Below are 17,511 nucleotides of genomic sequence, written 5' to 3'. Positions count from 1 at the left end.
ACACTTTTCTGAGATTTACAGTGAGTTTATCATGTTTTTACATGTTTAGTGCAAGATGTCTTTAAACCTAAAGGTGTTCCTAAAAATAAGTTGTCTTGGACATCTTCTTTCCATAACATTAGTTAACGTGTAAGTAAAGTATGCCCATTTGTTTCAATGCTTTCTGAATGTTCCTGCTCTGTCAAGTCAACAGCAGTGCAATGCTGCTGTTCACCAGGGGGCCACGATTAACAGAACCGTATGCGACCCCCGGGCCATACTTTGAGTATCCTTGGTCTAGATGGAATGTACAAAGAACTAGCTGTCACCCTAATCCAGACGTGTATTCAGAAGCAGGCAGAGGCACAGAATAGTCAAAGTAAGAAAATTTAAACTTTCTAAAAGTGGATTTGCAGACCTGCAGTTTTAAAACCACCTTTAGTAAAAGCTGTGGTTATAAATTGTGAGTCCAAAAACACAAAACCTTAAATTTCTATTTGCTCCCAATGGAAAAGTACACTTAAAAGATGTTTTATGGCATCCCCATGTTAACCTACGGGGGACATAGGCCTTGCATTAATGAAAAATACATTTTGAAGATTTTTCACTACCAAGACATGTAAAACTAAAATGTTTGGTCCTACCTTTTGCACCCTGCCCATGGAGCTGTCCAATACCTACCTTAGGAGTGCATTACATGTAATAAAAAGGATGGATTGGGTCTGGCAAGTAGGTTAACTTGCCAGGTCGAAATGGTAGTTTAAAACTGCATAAATACTGCACACATGGGCTCTTCATATGGCAGGCCTGAGCGATGGTTAAAGGGCTACTGAGTGGGTGGCACAATCAGTGCTGCAAGCTTACTAGTAGTATTTAATTTACAGGCCCTGGGCACACACAGTGAACTTTACCAGGAACTTATGACCAAATTAAATATGCCAATCGTGGATAAGGCAAGCATTAATTGTGTCATGTTCCTGTTTCCAATATGGAAAACTTCATTTGAATTAATAACCCTTTACCATTGTGACTGTTTTGTTTTCATTTACACTGTATATAATCAATATATTTTGTCTAGTGTATTATTTTGAGCATGAATTGTTTGTCTATATATTGTATTGTGGTGTTATATTTGTACAAAAAAACTTTTCAATAATACGCTTCGTTGCTTTGCAAACATTTCTTTTGTGGGTACCTTGCTTTCTTTATGTCTGTTCATGCAATATCTTTCTTCCCTGAATAACTGGGGTTTTTACACTTTTAGGAAGTTGGCATTTTCTTCCCTATGTCATTTGGTGCCTGCATCCTGTCTGTGGTCATAAGTCTGGTTGCAGTTGGTAGTTAGGGTTTGTGCATTCCCCCTAGAAAGCCCCATACAAAGGGAGCTTAGGTGTGACTGGATGTGCAATCACTGGCAAGATGGGAAGGAGGAGCTGGCCACAACCCCACTTGCACTTTAATAGACGGAGTCCTGCCGCCTCACAAAGTGTTACATACCCTCTGTAGTTGGTCTGGAGCCAGGACAGGGAAGGCAGGGCATCTGTGCACTTCAAAAGCATGTCTCTAGAAGCTTCTGTCCAATTCAAAGTCACAAGTCTGTAGAAAAGAAGGACCTCAGACACCACCACTTTGGTATACTTCTGGACCTGTGGATACTATGTCAGGAATACTGCTGTGCTGCTGCATGACTGCCACTCTGTTGAACTGCACTCAGTTGGACCTCTGCTTTGCTGTGCTGCGCTGACCTGCTGCCTTCTTGCCTGGGTGAGAACGACTGGACCTGCATCTCTTAAACCCAGAATCCAGAGTGACTCCAAGGGCTAGTTGGTTGGCCTCCTGATCTGAATCCTCAGGGACATAGGAGGCTTCCAACAACCTTTCACTTGGACTATGCCATCTGTGAGTATACCCTGCCAAGTGGTGTTACCCCAGGTCTGGACCCTTGCAAGTGGTCTTAAGGTGCTTGACAGCTTCATGAACCCAGCAGGACAAATGCATCTCCTCACCTGTGAAGCGCAATGCCGATCAGAAGTAACCAATCTCAAAGACCTGCATCACCGTTGCAACCCGCATCCCCTTTGGGACCAACGCAGCCTGATGCATCCTTGACACAGGCCCTTGCATCCCTCAATGACGGCAGCCTCAGCGATGACACAGGATTCTGCATTGCAGCCTCTCAGCTCTTTGTAACCAATGCATCACACCACTGGGTTAGGAAGTTGGAAACTAATGTCCCAAAACATTTCGCGCGTGAAAAGCCATATCTACTACTGAGAGTCCACACCTTTTTAGCCCTCTCTAAGGGACCCTGATTAAAATATTTTTCATACCCCTTAGGTAGTTTTAAGCCATTTTATTTCACCACTGTCCCTTCCCCACACATCTGCACTCATCATCATGGTTATATATGGAAAGATCTCTGCAAAGGAGCCCTCTCACAGGGTTTGTGGGGCATTGCATCACCGACACCACGAGGAGCTAAGCCTGATAATGAAGCATGACACCCACACAGGTTTGTGATGGCACCACCAGCCAAGAAGGAAAATTCCCTTACCTCCTTCACAGTCCAACCAGAAATCTCTTTCTCAGGAACTGTTACTTACCCTACTAGTGTATTTAAAAATGTGTTGCAACACCCACACACACACAAACACACCCACACCCGTGCACACACACAATAAAACAATGAAAATACTGAAAAACACTCCTCACAGGTTTAGAAACGTAGAGAATAACTGTATGAATAAAACAAGACCAAAATGACAAACATCGAATGGGTAGAACTAGAGCTTTGAATTTTGAAAGAATAAGTCAAAAGTAGTGCTTAGAAGACAATAGTGCTAATATGTTAATTGCGGTCACATTGGACCAGGGCAAATCCAAAGTTCAGGCCGACTGCAATGAAAGGCAGGACAGCTATAGGACACACACAGGTCCTGCTGAAAAAGTACCTTGGATGAAGCAAACGTCGGCATCAAAGACTTGATGCGTCGGTTCCGATCCATGTGGTCGGGCTGATGCATTGACGTCAAGTCTCACAGTCAGAGTTGAATCCCTTACAATGCAGGTGGTGCATTGTCATCAAACCTTGCAGTCGCGTCATCCATGCGGTCGGGTGGATGCATTGATGTCAAGCCTTGCAGTCAGGTCCCACGTCAGAGTCAAACCACTTACAATACAGATGGTACATTGTCATAAAACCTCGCAGTTGGGTCCTGTATCATCACTGAGCCAGGCAGGGAAGTCTTTCGATTGGCAGTGTGTCAGTTCAGATCAGCACAAACTCAGCACTGCATCAATTCTGATGGTTCTGTACAGCAGAAATCACATGTCAAGGGCCCAGAACTGGATTGACACCACATACAGATGGCAGAGATCAGGTTCTGTTGCAGATTTGAAGGGTGTCTTTGATAGCCCTGAGACTTTAATACAGGGGGGGAATCAACAATCCCTTGGAGTTACTCTGGGTTCAAGTGAGATTGGTCCAGTCCTTTTCCTCAGCAGGGCAGAGATCAACAGGCAGCAAGGCAGCTTAGCAGAGCAGAAAGAAGTTCCTTCAGAAAAACAGTCAGGCAAAGTAGCAATCCTTGTGGCACAGCAGTCTTTGCTCCTGGCAGAGTTTTTCACTGGTCTGGAAGTATACTACCTTGGTAGAGTCAAAGCCCCAGTAATTATAGAAAAATGTGCCTTTAAAGTGGGGTTGATTTCAAAGCAGGCACTTGAAGTGCACAGGTCTGTCCCCTTTTATCCCAGTCCTCTGTGCCAGGCTCTCTGTAGGGGATTATCAGTCCCTTGTGTGGACACAGGACACTGTCTATTCAGGTGTAAGTGTTAACTTCCCCTCCCTTCTCCTGCCCAGGAAGAGCTATCTTAGATGAATGTAGATGAGTTCTATGCCACACCCACCATTCCTGTGTTTGTGGCCATCTAGAGGGAATGCACAAAGTGTAGCTGTCACTCAGCCCAGACGTGTATTAGAGACAGACTTCAAGGCACACAGAGCAATAAGAGCAGAGAAATGCCCACTTTCTAAAAGTGACATTTCAAAAATATTAATGTTAAATTCAACTTTAACAGTAAAGAGGATTTATCATTACCCTTCCAAAGATATGACACATGATCCAGCTACTCCTTTCTAATCAGGAATTACAACATAAAGATATTTTAAGGAATTCCCAATGTTAGCCTATGAGAGGAGTAGGATTCGTAGTAGTGAAAAATGAACTTAGCTGTTTGTCACTACCAGGACATGTCAAACTTAACAGTGCATGTCCTACCTTTTACTTAATCAGAAAACAGGAGGAGGAATGTAAATGGATACTGTTATGATATATGTTTATACCATTGCTTGAACTTTTTAGCTTGCGCCCTCGACATCACACAGCACTAATGGAATGTGTGTTCTCTAAGATTCGATCAGCGACTGTGATGTCAGTTGGATGCGGCGGTTACTGAGACCTCAGTAGGTGAGGGAGCCTCATGTTTGTGGTGTAAGATTAATACAGTTTCGTGAATTTCGGTGTATTTGTCTAGAGATTTGCTACAATTTGGCGATGAGCAACTGATTCGAAGTTTTCCCGCAACAGTGACGTATGAAACAGCGGATTCCATGCCTTGAAATGCTTGCTGGCATTTGATTCTATCATCAAACCTTTGGCACGGCTACAGTAAGTAAATGTGCACTTCATAGAATTATATTACGGAGAGTCAAGTAATTATTATTGTGCGGCGTGTTATACTTTTCACATCCAGCGTTAATCTTCAGCACTGTGTAATATTGGCCTAGCTCTGTGTAACTGCTTGAACTCATCACCAGAAATTGCCTTTATTGTAAGAAGTTTCAGTTCTTGGGCATTTACAGCAATTTAGGAACTCTGAAGCGCTTATTCAGTAAAACGGAACTATTCAGCTTGGATTCAGCCATGCACAATTTACTCTCATATTGATTGTCAAGCTACCGAAACTGAACATTTCTGAAAATACAAAGTTTTATCTGTCTGAATACTGAGTACTGACTCCTTGGAAAAATGTATATTGCGAATACTGTATATTGTGGATGTCATGTCTCTCACGTAACAGCAGGTTTTCATTTGATTGTTTGATGTGCGCCACACTTACACTAAACGCAGTAAGAGAGAAGATTCTACTAGTGTTGAAAATAAAGGTAAACAAAGGATGGATATAAAACAACAGATGGAAAAAACGAAAAGAAGGTTCAACATTAAGAAGAAAAAGATGTTCAATGGCTGTTACAGATGCGGGAGCATGGGACATGCTGCAGACTTCAGAGGGTGTTTTTCACGAGATAAATATTGTAGAAAATGTGGAAATAAAAGAACATTTGATAGGAGTATGAAAAGATTTATCTAAAAACAGGGTTGCATTTGTAGAAGAAGGAAGTACCACACACGATATAGAACTGTGTGTTTGAAAACAAAGAAAGTGTAAAAATGCAGAAACCAAGGGTGATATTTACATTGACTGGGTAGAGGTGGAGCTAATGGCTGATGCAGGTTCCATGTACACTATAATTCCCCAAAATATATTTGAAGAAAAGTGGCAGAATATTAAATTGCAAGACAGTGACATTCCACCTAAAGGATATAGTGTAGAAACTATTCAGATAGAGGATTTGTGGGGATTAATTTTGAATTTAAAGGGACAAGATTGATAAGAAAGATGTATGTGTCACAGGAAGATCCAGCTATTTTACGTTAGGTTCAACAACATGATTTGCATGTTGTTCTTGATCCAAGTTCCATGGAACAAGTATTGGGGGTACAAAAGGGTGGAGACATAGAAAAGATATTGGATAATATATTCAGTAACAAGTTAGGAAAACTAAAGTGTTATGTGCATAAAATAAAATGAAAGGAAGCAGCTAAACCTATCAGACATGGGGTAAGGAAAATTCCCATTTCTATTCGTAATGAGGTGAAAGAGATGCTGAAAGACATGCAAAGGGAAGGTAATATTGAACCAGTGGGGGTGTTGGAATGGCTCTTTCTGGTTGCGATCACAAGATAAAGAGATGGCAAATTAAGGTTTTGCATGGACCTTAGATCTTTAAATCAGTGTATAGTGATGAATAGTTTTCCATTGCCTAACATATCGGATATGGTTTTGTTTACAAGTAAGACAAAATGTTTCACTAGACTTGATTCAGAGTCAGCATACAACCAAATAGGTTGGTATCCCAAATCAAAGAAATATACAGCATTTATTACAATGGAAGGGGTGTTTCAGTTTAAAAGACTGCTGCCAGTGTGTTCCAACGAATGGTGCATAAAACTTTTGGTGAGGTTCAAAACATTCATTTTTTCAGGATGATATTTGAATTACAGGTGTGTCAGAACAAGATCAGAACAATACTTTGGTAAAGGCTCTTAAAGTGTTGCTCCGGCCCATTTTAGTATCAGGCAATTATCTACTAGAACCCACTCTGGTCGGATGGAACTTTTTACTTGCCCAACAGCGTGGAGGGAATAAACACAATTATCAAAATTACTGTCCACAATTTGCCATAATCAAGGACGCGAGACTTAATCTCTTGGCTCTCTGGCTTTTATTATCAGCATAAAGATTTGAAGATACAGAGTCCTCAATACGAGGCACAACAAGTACATAGGCACTAACACAAATGCTACTCTACGAAGAATCCGCATACGGCTAAAAATAACTAAAAGCACAATCTCTAAAAGCATGAGGTAGAAAACTACCAAGCCAATGTCGATATTAGGGACACTGGACCATACCATCTCTGTCCCTACTCTGTACTAGGTGACATCCCTACTTAGCAATCCCTTGAGACCCTCAGTCGAAAGGTGTCAGATTGAAACTTCCTAAGAAGTCTTCACTTAGAGAGCTTGGTCTAAGTTGCCCCCTCTATCTCTTCGCCTAGCCTTTCTCTGCTCTGGGCTGCTCTGATCTGCTTCCATCCTCGGGGCGCTTTCCCTAATACAGAACCCCAAATCTCAGAACACGCCCTTCGCACCTCCTCTTCTGCGGAGTCGTCTTTCAGTAATTTTCCACAGAGCGCTGTCCAGTTCCATCGTCCATCGCTTGGCCTTGAGTCCCAGACACCATCCGCACTAGGAGTTACGATTGGCACATTCCAATGCACTCCCATGTCTGGCTTTTACTACATAAGTCAATTCATGAACAAAGAGCTTCTCTACTAACGAGCTACTGTCCTTGCACCTGGAGTGAGATCATGCAAGACAGACATACTTCACATCTTTTAACTTGCAATTTACTACAGCCTAAAACCTCTACTGGAATAAATCCTTTTTGGCCTATTGCCCTTGGCTAACATAAGAAAATACCAGGCCTTTCGCCTCAACGATATATGCGAATTCTGGCCACTACTACGGTTACACAAGCAGTTCTAAATCACAGTATTGACATTTACGTCTTTCTTTCATGTGTGGTCAAACTAAACAGTCTACAGACACGAATTCTAAACTACACGTTTAACATCACATTGTTCAAATGACTAAACTCTACATTTCTCTAATACATTCACAATGTGCATGTACATAGCTAACACTTCTATCGAAATCGATATAGATTATACAATTCTTAATACATTGCACACAAAATACCTGAGTACACATTTGATTATATGCGGGTGCCGACTAACAGTGAATATAACGCACCCCTACGATTTTCAAACTTTTAAGCGCTACATCAGTGTTAAGTGAAGCAGGGTTAACATTGAGAAAGGAAAAGTGCACTTTTTTTAAAGGAGATTGATTACTTGGGTTACACTATCTCAGAACATGAAGTTAAGCCAATATCAGATTTATTGAAATTAACACGATTAGCTCCCATTCCCAACGGAAAGTATCCGTTAAGATCATTCATGGGTTTATGTTAGGTACTGTGCCAAATTCTTTCATGATTTTGCTGATAAAGCAGAATCCTCAAGAGAGTTACTGAGAAAGAGAAATACATTAGAATGGTGTGAGAAGCAAGACAGAGCATTTACAAGGATTAAATAATGAGATAGTAAAATCAGGAATCTTAAGCCCATGCCAGTGGCATTTGCTTCGTGAACACTTAAGAAGACTGAATGAAGCAATGCTGTGATTGAAAAGTAGGCCTTAACTGCTGCATGGGGAGTTGAGTATTATCGCCAGTGGTCGAAGTGGGGGGGGGAACGGCAGGGCACGGCGTGCCCCTACTTCTTCGATTCCAGCGATTCCGTTCCCCTACTTTTTTATTTTGAAAATGCGTCCCGGGACACAAGAAATCGGCATGGCCTATAAAGCTCGGCGTTCCTTGCATTTGAGGACGGGCGGCAGAGAAGTAACAGGACCCTGTCTTTTTCTTCTTACCCAGAGAAGAAAAATACAATGTCCGCTTCTGCTCTGTAGCTTCAGCTGCCTTCCCCCCTCCCCCCAACTCTTTCCCTCTTCCCTCTCTTTCTGTCTAGCAGTTCTTCTCTTACTGAAAACCATGACTTCAAGACGGGGTTTTCACTCTCTTTCCTCTCCTTTCTCTTATTTCCTCCCCTGTGAAATGGATCCAAAAATGAAAATAATTTTTGCTGGAAATGTCGTATGTTAATTCCAAAGTGCAGCATCTGGAAAAAAAGGTTAAAAATAGGAAAAATAACGAAGTCAAGTAAGACAGACTGGTAGCCAGAAGGCAAAGAAAACATTTCGGGGGGGGCTTAATCTTTAAGCAATAGGCAGAGTGGAGCTGCAGGGGCTCTTAGAAGGGGTGAAACAACCGCAAGGCCTCAGTAACATGCAAATGGTCTTTAAAAGACCTGTGAAGTGCTCGGGTGAGGCTGTCTGGGTACCCGGGAAGCTGTCTCATCCCGGGCTGCCACACACGACGGGGAGGGTGGGGGACGGGGGGGGGGGCGCTGAAGCCTTTTGAGTCCAATGGGTGTTGCGCGCCTGCTGGTAGCAAACTGACCAGATTGATTTTATTCACACCCAAACACATTAGCGCCACTTTTACAGAGTTTGCCAGTGAAGCGCTATTTTTGTTTTCTTGTCTTTGTTTTCCCTGGGCTTGCAACTAGTGCACCAACCCTGGAGGTACTGCAACGTGTGGATTGGAAAACAAAATGTGTACTGCGGCTCTGTGTACAGGGATGTGGGCTTTTTACCATACTGCTTACGTTTTGTAAGGATGTAAGGAATGGGCATTGAAATGGGTCCATTCAGGGCCCTGTAGTCATGTCCTTAACTTTTCAGGCAAGAGCACTCACTGATTTCTGAATAGTGAGTGTAAACGCATTAAGGTAACCATGTTGTTCCTGCTTACAATTCACATGGTTTGCTAAATTTTGCATTCCCTATGAGTGTTTGCTTTTTCCAGGATGTTGTCACTCTTTTTTGTAGATTGCATATTGCTCTGCATCATTTAAATTGAGCCACATCCAGGTGTTTATAGCCGGCAGCAATTGGGTTGTAGTTGAAGGCAGTGTGAGTTTTTCTCAGTGGGGCAGTATGGTGTTCAGTGGGGGAGAGAATGTGGCACTATGGCCAGAGCTACTGAATTTGTAACTGGGGAACCAGATTCAGCCTTAATAACCAGTCCACCAGACCACTCTCCTGAGAGAGCACAATCCCATGCTAGACCTTAGAAGGCTTCGCAAGACCTTAGAAGCCCTGGTGTCTTAGCACCAGCAGGTGGACCCTAGCAGTGGCAAGTGTGGGTTACCCTTCAAGGTTTGTCCACCACAATCCATATTGAAGTTCACCTCCAGTCTTGCAGACAGGCCTATGAAGCAGCATACCCTAGAGCGACAGTGACTCTGTCACTTATGTCACAGGACACATGAGAAGGGCCAGCTCTAGGGCAGTGCAACCGGTGTGACCGCACCGGGTGCTGACTTTGGGTGGAGGCATTATGTTTGCAAGTATATTAAGGTTTTAAAAGTGCTTGCTGCCTTCTTCCTGGCCTCCAGCAAATTTCGGCAACAATAAAAATGTCATGATGACTCTGGTGTTTAATGTTCTTCCTAGAGAGAGATCATTTTGTCTAGTGGAAGTTCTGATTCATGGAAAGGTAGCTCAGAGGGTTAATGTGCCTGATGCAAATAACATGTACCATACAGATTGTGAGAAGTTGGCCTGGTATATGCTGTCCACTAGTTATAGTGGGCACCTTGTACCAGTCCAAACAACACTTATTGATGATAGGTTTAAAGACAACCTTTATTGAAAGCTATCCTAGTGGTAGCTATGGAGAGCAGCCTTGAGGCTAAGTCTTGAAGGAGTGTAAAGCAGCTTGGTTCACCAGATTATAACCTCTTGAATTACTAAATGAAAGGAGATCCACACAAGGTATATATAAAAGATATGTATTTATTTCTAAACACTCACTACTAATCTCTTTATGAGATTAGAGTCCAAGGTGCACAATAATACAGTTCTAAAACGACAGTAAATAGCACAATATACAATGGGCCCTAGGGGCGGACCAAACCATATATTAAGAAAGTGGTATAAGAACCACGACTTCACTAGACACAGTGCCTAAAGCACGTAGAATCGCTGGGACCCCAAGGAGCCACCCAAGGTAGTGACACAGGAGACCCACAGGGGACGTGTGCAGTGTGAGAACACAGGCGCGAGCCCCGTATTATTTTATGGGAAAGTCACGGTTGGAATTTTAGAAGTTTAGGACACTTAGGAGAGGACTTTGAGAAAACCCCTTTAGACTTAGGGGGTTCTAGGGCCAGCACCCACGGGAGCACCGGAGTACTTGAGTTACCTCACCCAGGGAAGCCGGGTGCACAGGTGTCAAATGGTGTCGTGGATCGTCGTTGATTTCAATGGCGATCTACTGCAAAGTGCTGCTGCCAGGAAGGAGAAAAGTGTCCGGTGTGATCCAAGCCTGGATCGAAGATCAGAAGAACCTGAAAGCAGAGGGTACAGAGTCTGGGTCACTTGCCAGTGACCAGGTGCATGGTAGATGAAAACACACCGATGTTGGGTGATTCAAGTGCGAAGAGGCGAAGCTTGACTCTGCAGCCACGAGGACCAGGAGGCTTCGACGACAACCAGAAGCTGGATTTGAGGTGTCCCACAAAGGATGTCGAGTGCTGGGGTGTCGGTCATCGTATTGAACACAACAAGCCTTGGCAACAGCAACCCACGCAGAAAGAGAAAAGATGCTTGGTGTGGACCAGCAAGGTCCTGGGGACTCCCCAAGCAATGGAGAGTCAGAACACGTCTGGAGCAATCAGGTAAGCCTAATTAGAGGTAAAGTTGCCTTCACAGGGACCCACCAGTCGACGGACTAGGGATCGCGAAGGGACCTCGAGAGAAAACACAAAGGGCCAGCTCACGGAACACTCGTGGAGTGTAGGCGGGCAATCTTCAGTGCAAATGCTGCTCGGGGTAAGGGCTGTAAGTAAGCCAAAGCTTAGCTGCAGGAGTTGTTGGAAAGCTGATGCTTCTGCAAAGTGACGTGGTGTCCAGGGGTTCCGTTTGCACGGTCGCCACAAGGGATACGGGCCCCAGACTTGCTTTGGGCACTGTTCTACCTCTAAGACCACGGAAACCCACCTCCTGTGTTGCAAAATTCTTCGGAGTCTGGCGGGAGCTTCGGAGCTGCAAACCGGTCCGATCTGTCTTTGATGCCTGCCTTGCAGGGGAGTAACTCCTTTACTCCAAGGGAGATTCTTTACTTATCTAGTTCAATGTAGATTGTCGAAGTTCCAGGATTCAGTATCAGAGTTTCGTCCAGGTGTAATCTAAAGTCCTGTAGCCAGGGGTTCCTTTCTTATACCCAAGGAAAGGGTGGGACAAACTCTAGGGACCCACCTATGGGAGGGTCAGGAAAGAGGGGTGGCTACACCCATTTCCTTTGTCGTTTCACGCCAGAGCAGGGGCTGGTAGCCCCTGCAACCGGTTTGAGCTGGACTATGCACAGGGACACCAAATGTGCCCTCAGTGCTGAACTTCAAAGCACTCTTGGAGTGCACCCACCCAGCCCCAATACACTAAAGCCTTTCTGGGAGGTGGTAACACCTCCCTGTGACAGGAAACCTATTGTCCAGGCCTCCCCTGCCGGAGTTTCGTCCAGCAACAGGAGGGCAGACTTGTGTCTGTGGCTGGCAGCATCCATTTTGTGATGCCAGGGCTCTGTTAGCTGGTACCGGGTATACCGGTGCTGTCATGTCTCTCCCTCTAGAAGGGTGGGATCATACTCCCACACCAGTTACTTGTGTGGGGGTATGATTCCAAAGTGTTTGACACCAAATACAACATGTTTCTGTGCAGCCATTCCAAAGTTAGCATTTACCGTTTGGTTATAATGCACTTAAGAGTGTATGGTTTGGCAGCATCACAAACAGCCCCAGAATAAAGGTTCTGAAGGCTTCTGAGGGGCTCTGCTCATGCATGGGCACCCTCTCACATAAAACCCAGCACCCTGCCTTCAGGATTGGTAAGGCCTGCCATAGGGGTGACTGATAGGTGTATATATGCAGTAATATGGAGAGATATAGTGAACCTATATCTCAGTAAGAGGTGCATGCATCACCGTACCCAGGCTGCAGTAGCAGACCTGTGGTGTCATTTTGGAAGGCTTCCCAGGGGTGACACAATACATGCTGCAGCCCCTGGTAGGCCTCTGGGGTACCTATGCCCTTGGTTCATAGTATACTATATACTAGGGACTTATAACGGTACCCCAGAATCCAATCTGGAGTGTACCTATGGTACTTGTAATCAATTTAAGGGAGAAAGCAGATAGGCTGGGGTCCTGAATAGCAGGATCCCAGTCAGACTAAGTCGAAAACCAGCAAAACACCAGGAAAAAAGTGGGGGCAAACATGTAGTCAGATTCCACCTTCCTACACAGATCACAAAGTGCACATAATGTAAATAGGTCAGTGAGCTACTGCTTTTGTCAGAGAGATCCTTTTGTTACTTGCAGTTTATAAGTTAAAATCCTAACATAGAACAGTGAGCTATTAACTTTCATCTAAGAGCTGCATACAAACAGCAAGGTATAGATTAGAGCGTTATGTTTTTTCCCCCCAGTCTTTGATTATCCTAATGTTGCAAAAAGTGTTCTTTTGGACAGAAATCAATTCTGATTATTAAAGAGAACCCCCAACCATGGTATTATGTTTTAAAATTCTGAGTTTGTTTCTCCAGACCAATCATGATTAAACTATACCACCTAGTAGTATGGTTGTCATGTGACTCCTACATCTTCTAGTAATTAGTCTTATGTAACATTTTCTATACAGTGATTTACACACATATTGATTGTCCCTGTGTAATGTGTGTGATGTAAAGTGCTCTGACACCCTACACTGGTATGAGTGGCGCTGTAAATCAAATTAAATGCATCTGAGAGAGAGTGTGGTTATGGAGACTTGAGGGGCACTGTTAAAGGGCGGTAGTGAGGGAATCCATGGCAGAGGTGGTCATTGGGGGGTACTAGCAAACATTAATGCAGAGGGCACCACCAGTGCAAAGACCGGCCCTGCCCTTGAGGCCAGTCCACCTCAACCATAGTTAGCTCCATTGGCCTTGTTTCAGAAGTAGTAGCTGCAACTCACCAGGGATTGGCAATGCAGAATTTGGCACGCACACCAAACTAAGTTCACAAACTTCACAGTCTCTCTGCTTCATTCAAAGGCACTTTTAACATGTGCTGCTTGCTGTGGGGTCACAGGAATTAAATATGCAGCAAAGGAGGACAAAATTATGCCACAGTGTTGACTAAATTATGCATTTAAAAAAAGGCTGCAGCGTAATGTAGTATATTTTCTGATATTTTATTATTTTGACGTGTACACATGCTAACAGTCTTTGGAAAGATGTTGCCTTATTAGCACCAGTGTAACATACAAATGCAACAGTGAGAAAGATGATCAGTCAACCTTTGCAATAAGCCATCCACTCCGCAGCAAAACAAGTCACATTTTTTGTTAACTTTTGATACATTTGAGCTATAAACAATTTATTCGTTTAAATGGTCAGATCATGCAGCAGATCTTGCATTAGGAGGCAAATATGGCAGAGCCAGAGTTATATAGAAAACATTTGCAAACTAGGATATTTTGCCATTCATGTTTGAACTGCTGTTGTGGAAAAAGGAAGAAGTGCTGATGATAAACAACATGGCTCTGCGAAAAATTGCTTGTGCTTCCACATTTTATCGTATTTGGGACATTCTGTGATTAGAAGCATATCCCACTTTGTGAATGTGTTTTAATGTCAATACCTCATTATAACCTTATATAATCATGTGAAATGCCAAACAAATACTAAAAAATTGGATATTTGCGCATTCTGGCCACATCTCTGGCTCTGCCCACTGAGCCAATCCTTGGGTTATTCCCACCCTCTGATTCTCCGCCCACAGTTCCCCTACTTTTTTTCCCCCACTTCGACCACTGATTTTCGCACATACTTGTGGAAAGCACAATTTATATTAGGAACAGATCACAAACCTTTGGTGCAAATACTAAGGGCCTCATGTAGGTAGCGAAATACCGGTCGGTAACGGCCGATTTTCGGTAAATATGCCGTTACCGACCGGTATCCAGACAAGTGAGATGTAGGAGTCCAAAAACCACTTTTCGGTAAATATGAGGCGGTAAATACCGATTCATAGTTACCGAATTCTAAAATACCGATTCATATTTACCGAATACATAATTAACGAATCGGTAAATATGAAGTGGTAAATATGAAGTGGTAAAAATTTAAAATGACATGTAGGAGCAGTCGGTAATTAAGAAATCCAGGAAAATCGGTAAATAAGAGTCGGTAATTAACACGGATTGAAAGCAGGTGGTAACCATCAACAATGCACATAAGCAATCCCAAAATGCAACAGCGTGGACAACATGGCCGCCATGTACGTCATTGCAAGGCGCCTACGTCTACAGGCAGCAGGACTGAGGGTGTGGCGACGGGAGGAACAAATCTACAGACAGCGCATCACACTATTCCAGCTGACTGATGCAGAGATACATGAGAGGTACAGGCTACACCCCGAAACCATCATGGACCTGATAAGGGACCTGCACCCACTCCTGGACCAGCCAACAAGAAGGGCGCACGCCATACCACCACATGTGCAGGTGCTCTGCAGCCTACATCTACTGGCATCCGGCAGTTATCAGGTGGTGATAGCTGCGGTGGGTGGTGTATCCCAGAGTTGCCTGTCCCGTTTCTTCAGGAAGTTCCTGGATGCCATGATGCAGAGAATGCACCACTACATAAGCTTCCCAAACACACAGGCTGCACTGCAGAAAACAAAAACAGACTTTTATCACATGGCACAGTTCCCCCATGTCATCGGCTGTATTGATGGTACACACATCCCAATCTGTCCACCAGCTGATACAGAGCACATCTACAGGAACAGGAAGTCCACCCACTCCATCAATGTGCAGGTGACCTGTGATGCAGGGAACATCATCACAGATATTGTTGCAAAGTTTCCTGGGAGCACCCACAACTCTTACATCTTCCAGAATAGTGGGATCTACACACGACTGAGTGCCGGAGAATTCGGAGAGGGATACCTGCTGGGTAAGTAACAGTGACGCCCCTTGAAACCTGCAAATCAGAGTGTATAGAGGCATGTAACTGATGGTTCCCTTTTACTCATCCAGGCGACAGTGCATATGCATGCCGTTCATTCATCCTCACTCCCTACCTACACCCAGCAACCCAGAGTGAGAGACGATACAACGTGGCCCACAAAACAACACGCAATGTGGTGGAGCGCACGTTTGGACTACTGAAGAGCAGGTTCCGCTGCCTCCACAAGAGCGGAGGCGCACGCCAGTACAAACCCATCACCTGCTGCAAGATTATTGCCACTTGTGCAATGCTGCACAACCTTGCCACGAAAAAAGGTACAGATGTGGAACTAACATATTTTGAGGACAACGAGGATGAGTCAGGCCAGCCAGAGGGCAGCGCAGCTAGAGTGCCAACTGCAATCGATGGGAGAGAGAGACGGGCAGAGATCACATGCAACTATTTCTGAGTAAGTGAGGGGACACAGCGAGTTGTGAGAAGTCATGACGTAGTTTAATGTGGCACCACGCCATGAACACATGAACAGGCCAATCTGGCAATATACCATCTATACAAGGAGTATGTCCAGGGTTACGTCACCCAATGGGAAGTGGCTAAGCAGGGCCACATCAATGTTTGCGCATACGCGCTGCAGTGGTGGATTGCACGGCCTGTGCATCCTCACTAGAGCCAACCCCAAGCCGCCTGCTGCTCCTGCGTGCTTCGGGGACGGGGGGTGTGATGCTGCTGCTGGTGTCGATGCTCTCCGCAGCATCCCCTGCAGCAGTTGTCGACGCCTGACTAGTCAATAGCACCCCTAGTGCACTTGTCACCTGCACCATCCCCCGAGACAGGTCGCTGCAGCACTGTGTTAGGCCCTCCTGCATCGTCACAGAGCGCCGGCAAAGTAGGGAAGTCGCAGTTGCCAGACGGTTGAGTGCCCTGCTGGTAGTGTCCCTTCTCTGGCGTTCCCGGCGCCGTGCTTCGATGTCAGCATCTAATTTGCTGCACAACTGCTGGATTGACTGGGACATGTCCCGAATGCCCGCAGCCATGCCGCCAATGTTTGTGTCCATGTTGACTAAGCTTGTCTTCATCACCCGCATGTGCCTCTGGACTGACATGACTGCCTTTGATTGCAGGCGCTGTTGCTTCAACATTTGGCCCTCGAGCCCCAAGAAGACACCATGGCCGTCAGTGGGTGCTGGTGGACTCTGGACACGCGACCTGCGGCGCCCTCTTGCTCCCGTCTGTGCTGCCTGTGAGGTGTGGGGCACAGTGGGATGGCTCCCTTCCTGGGGCCCGGTGCGGTCTTCTGGGCCCATGCTGTCGTCTGACGAGGTGTCGAAGGCTCGTAGCCTGGCTGCTGGACGCCTCCTCATTCTCACACCTGCAAGCGGAGATGTGGCCGGTGATTCGAACATGAGTGGCGATGCTGGCTGTGGTTGTGGTGATGCTGGCTCTCGGTGAGGTGATGCTGGCTCTGTGTGCGGCGAGGCTGGCTGTGTTGGTGGTGCGGCTGCAAGTGGGCCTGCTCCCTGGTCTGAACTCGTGCTGGCTAGAGGTGATTTTTGTGGCCGGTGTGCCGTCTCCCCTGCAGCATGCCCTGTACTGCATGATGTCACATCTGTGGACAGAAAAACAACATTGGCTCAGTGTCCCCGAAGGGCTGCATTGCAAGCGTCACAATAAATCATTTCACATTCCAATCTGTCCTCTGTCTCCTTGTGCCTCGAGTGCGTGACATGCCTTGTTGCCCTGTAACATTTACGTCATGGTTAGTGTTGCCCTGACTACATCTCCCGGAATGCATTGCCTGTCTGCACTGACACGTGTGGACTGCAGTGTGATTCTCGTTTCACAATGAGGAATGTGGGATAGGGGTAGGGGAGGCTACATTGCTGTGCTTTCGTCTTACCTTGGTGTGTTGCGGCTCTGGCAGAGCTGTCGGCGTCCCCAAGACCCACGACGCTCTCTTGCTCGATTGTGGCCGCCACCAGCTCCTCCA

The sequence above is a fragment of the Triturus cristatus genome, chromosome 8, assembly GCF_964204655.1.
Source record: "Triturus cristatus chromosome 8, aTriCri1.1, whole genome shotgun sequence".
Lineage (NCBI taxonomy): Eukaryota > Metazoa > Chordata > Amphibia > Caudata > Salamandridae > Triturus > Triturus cristatus.
Note: the sequence above shows the minus strand (reverse complement) of the source record.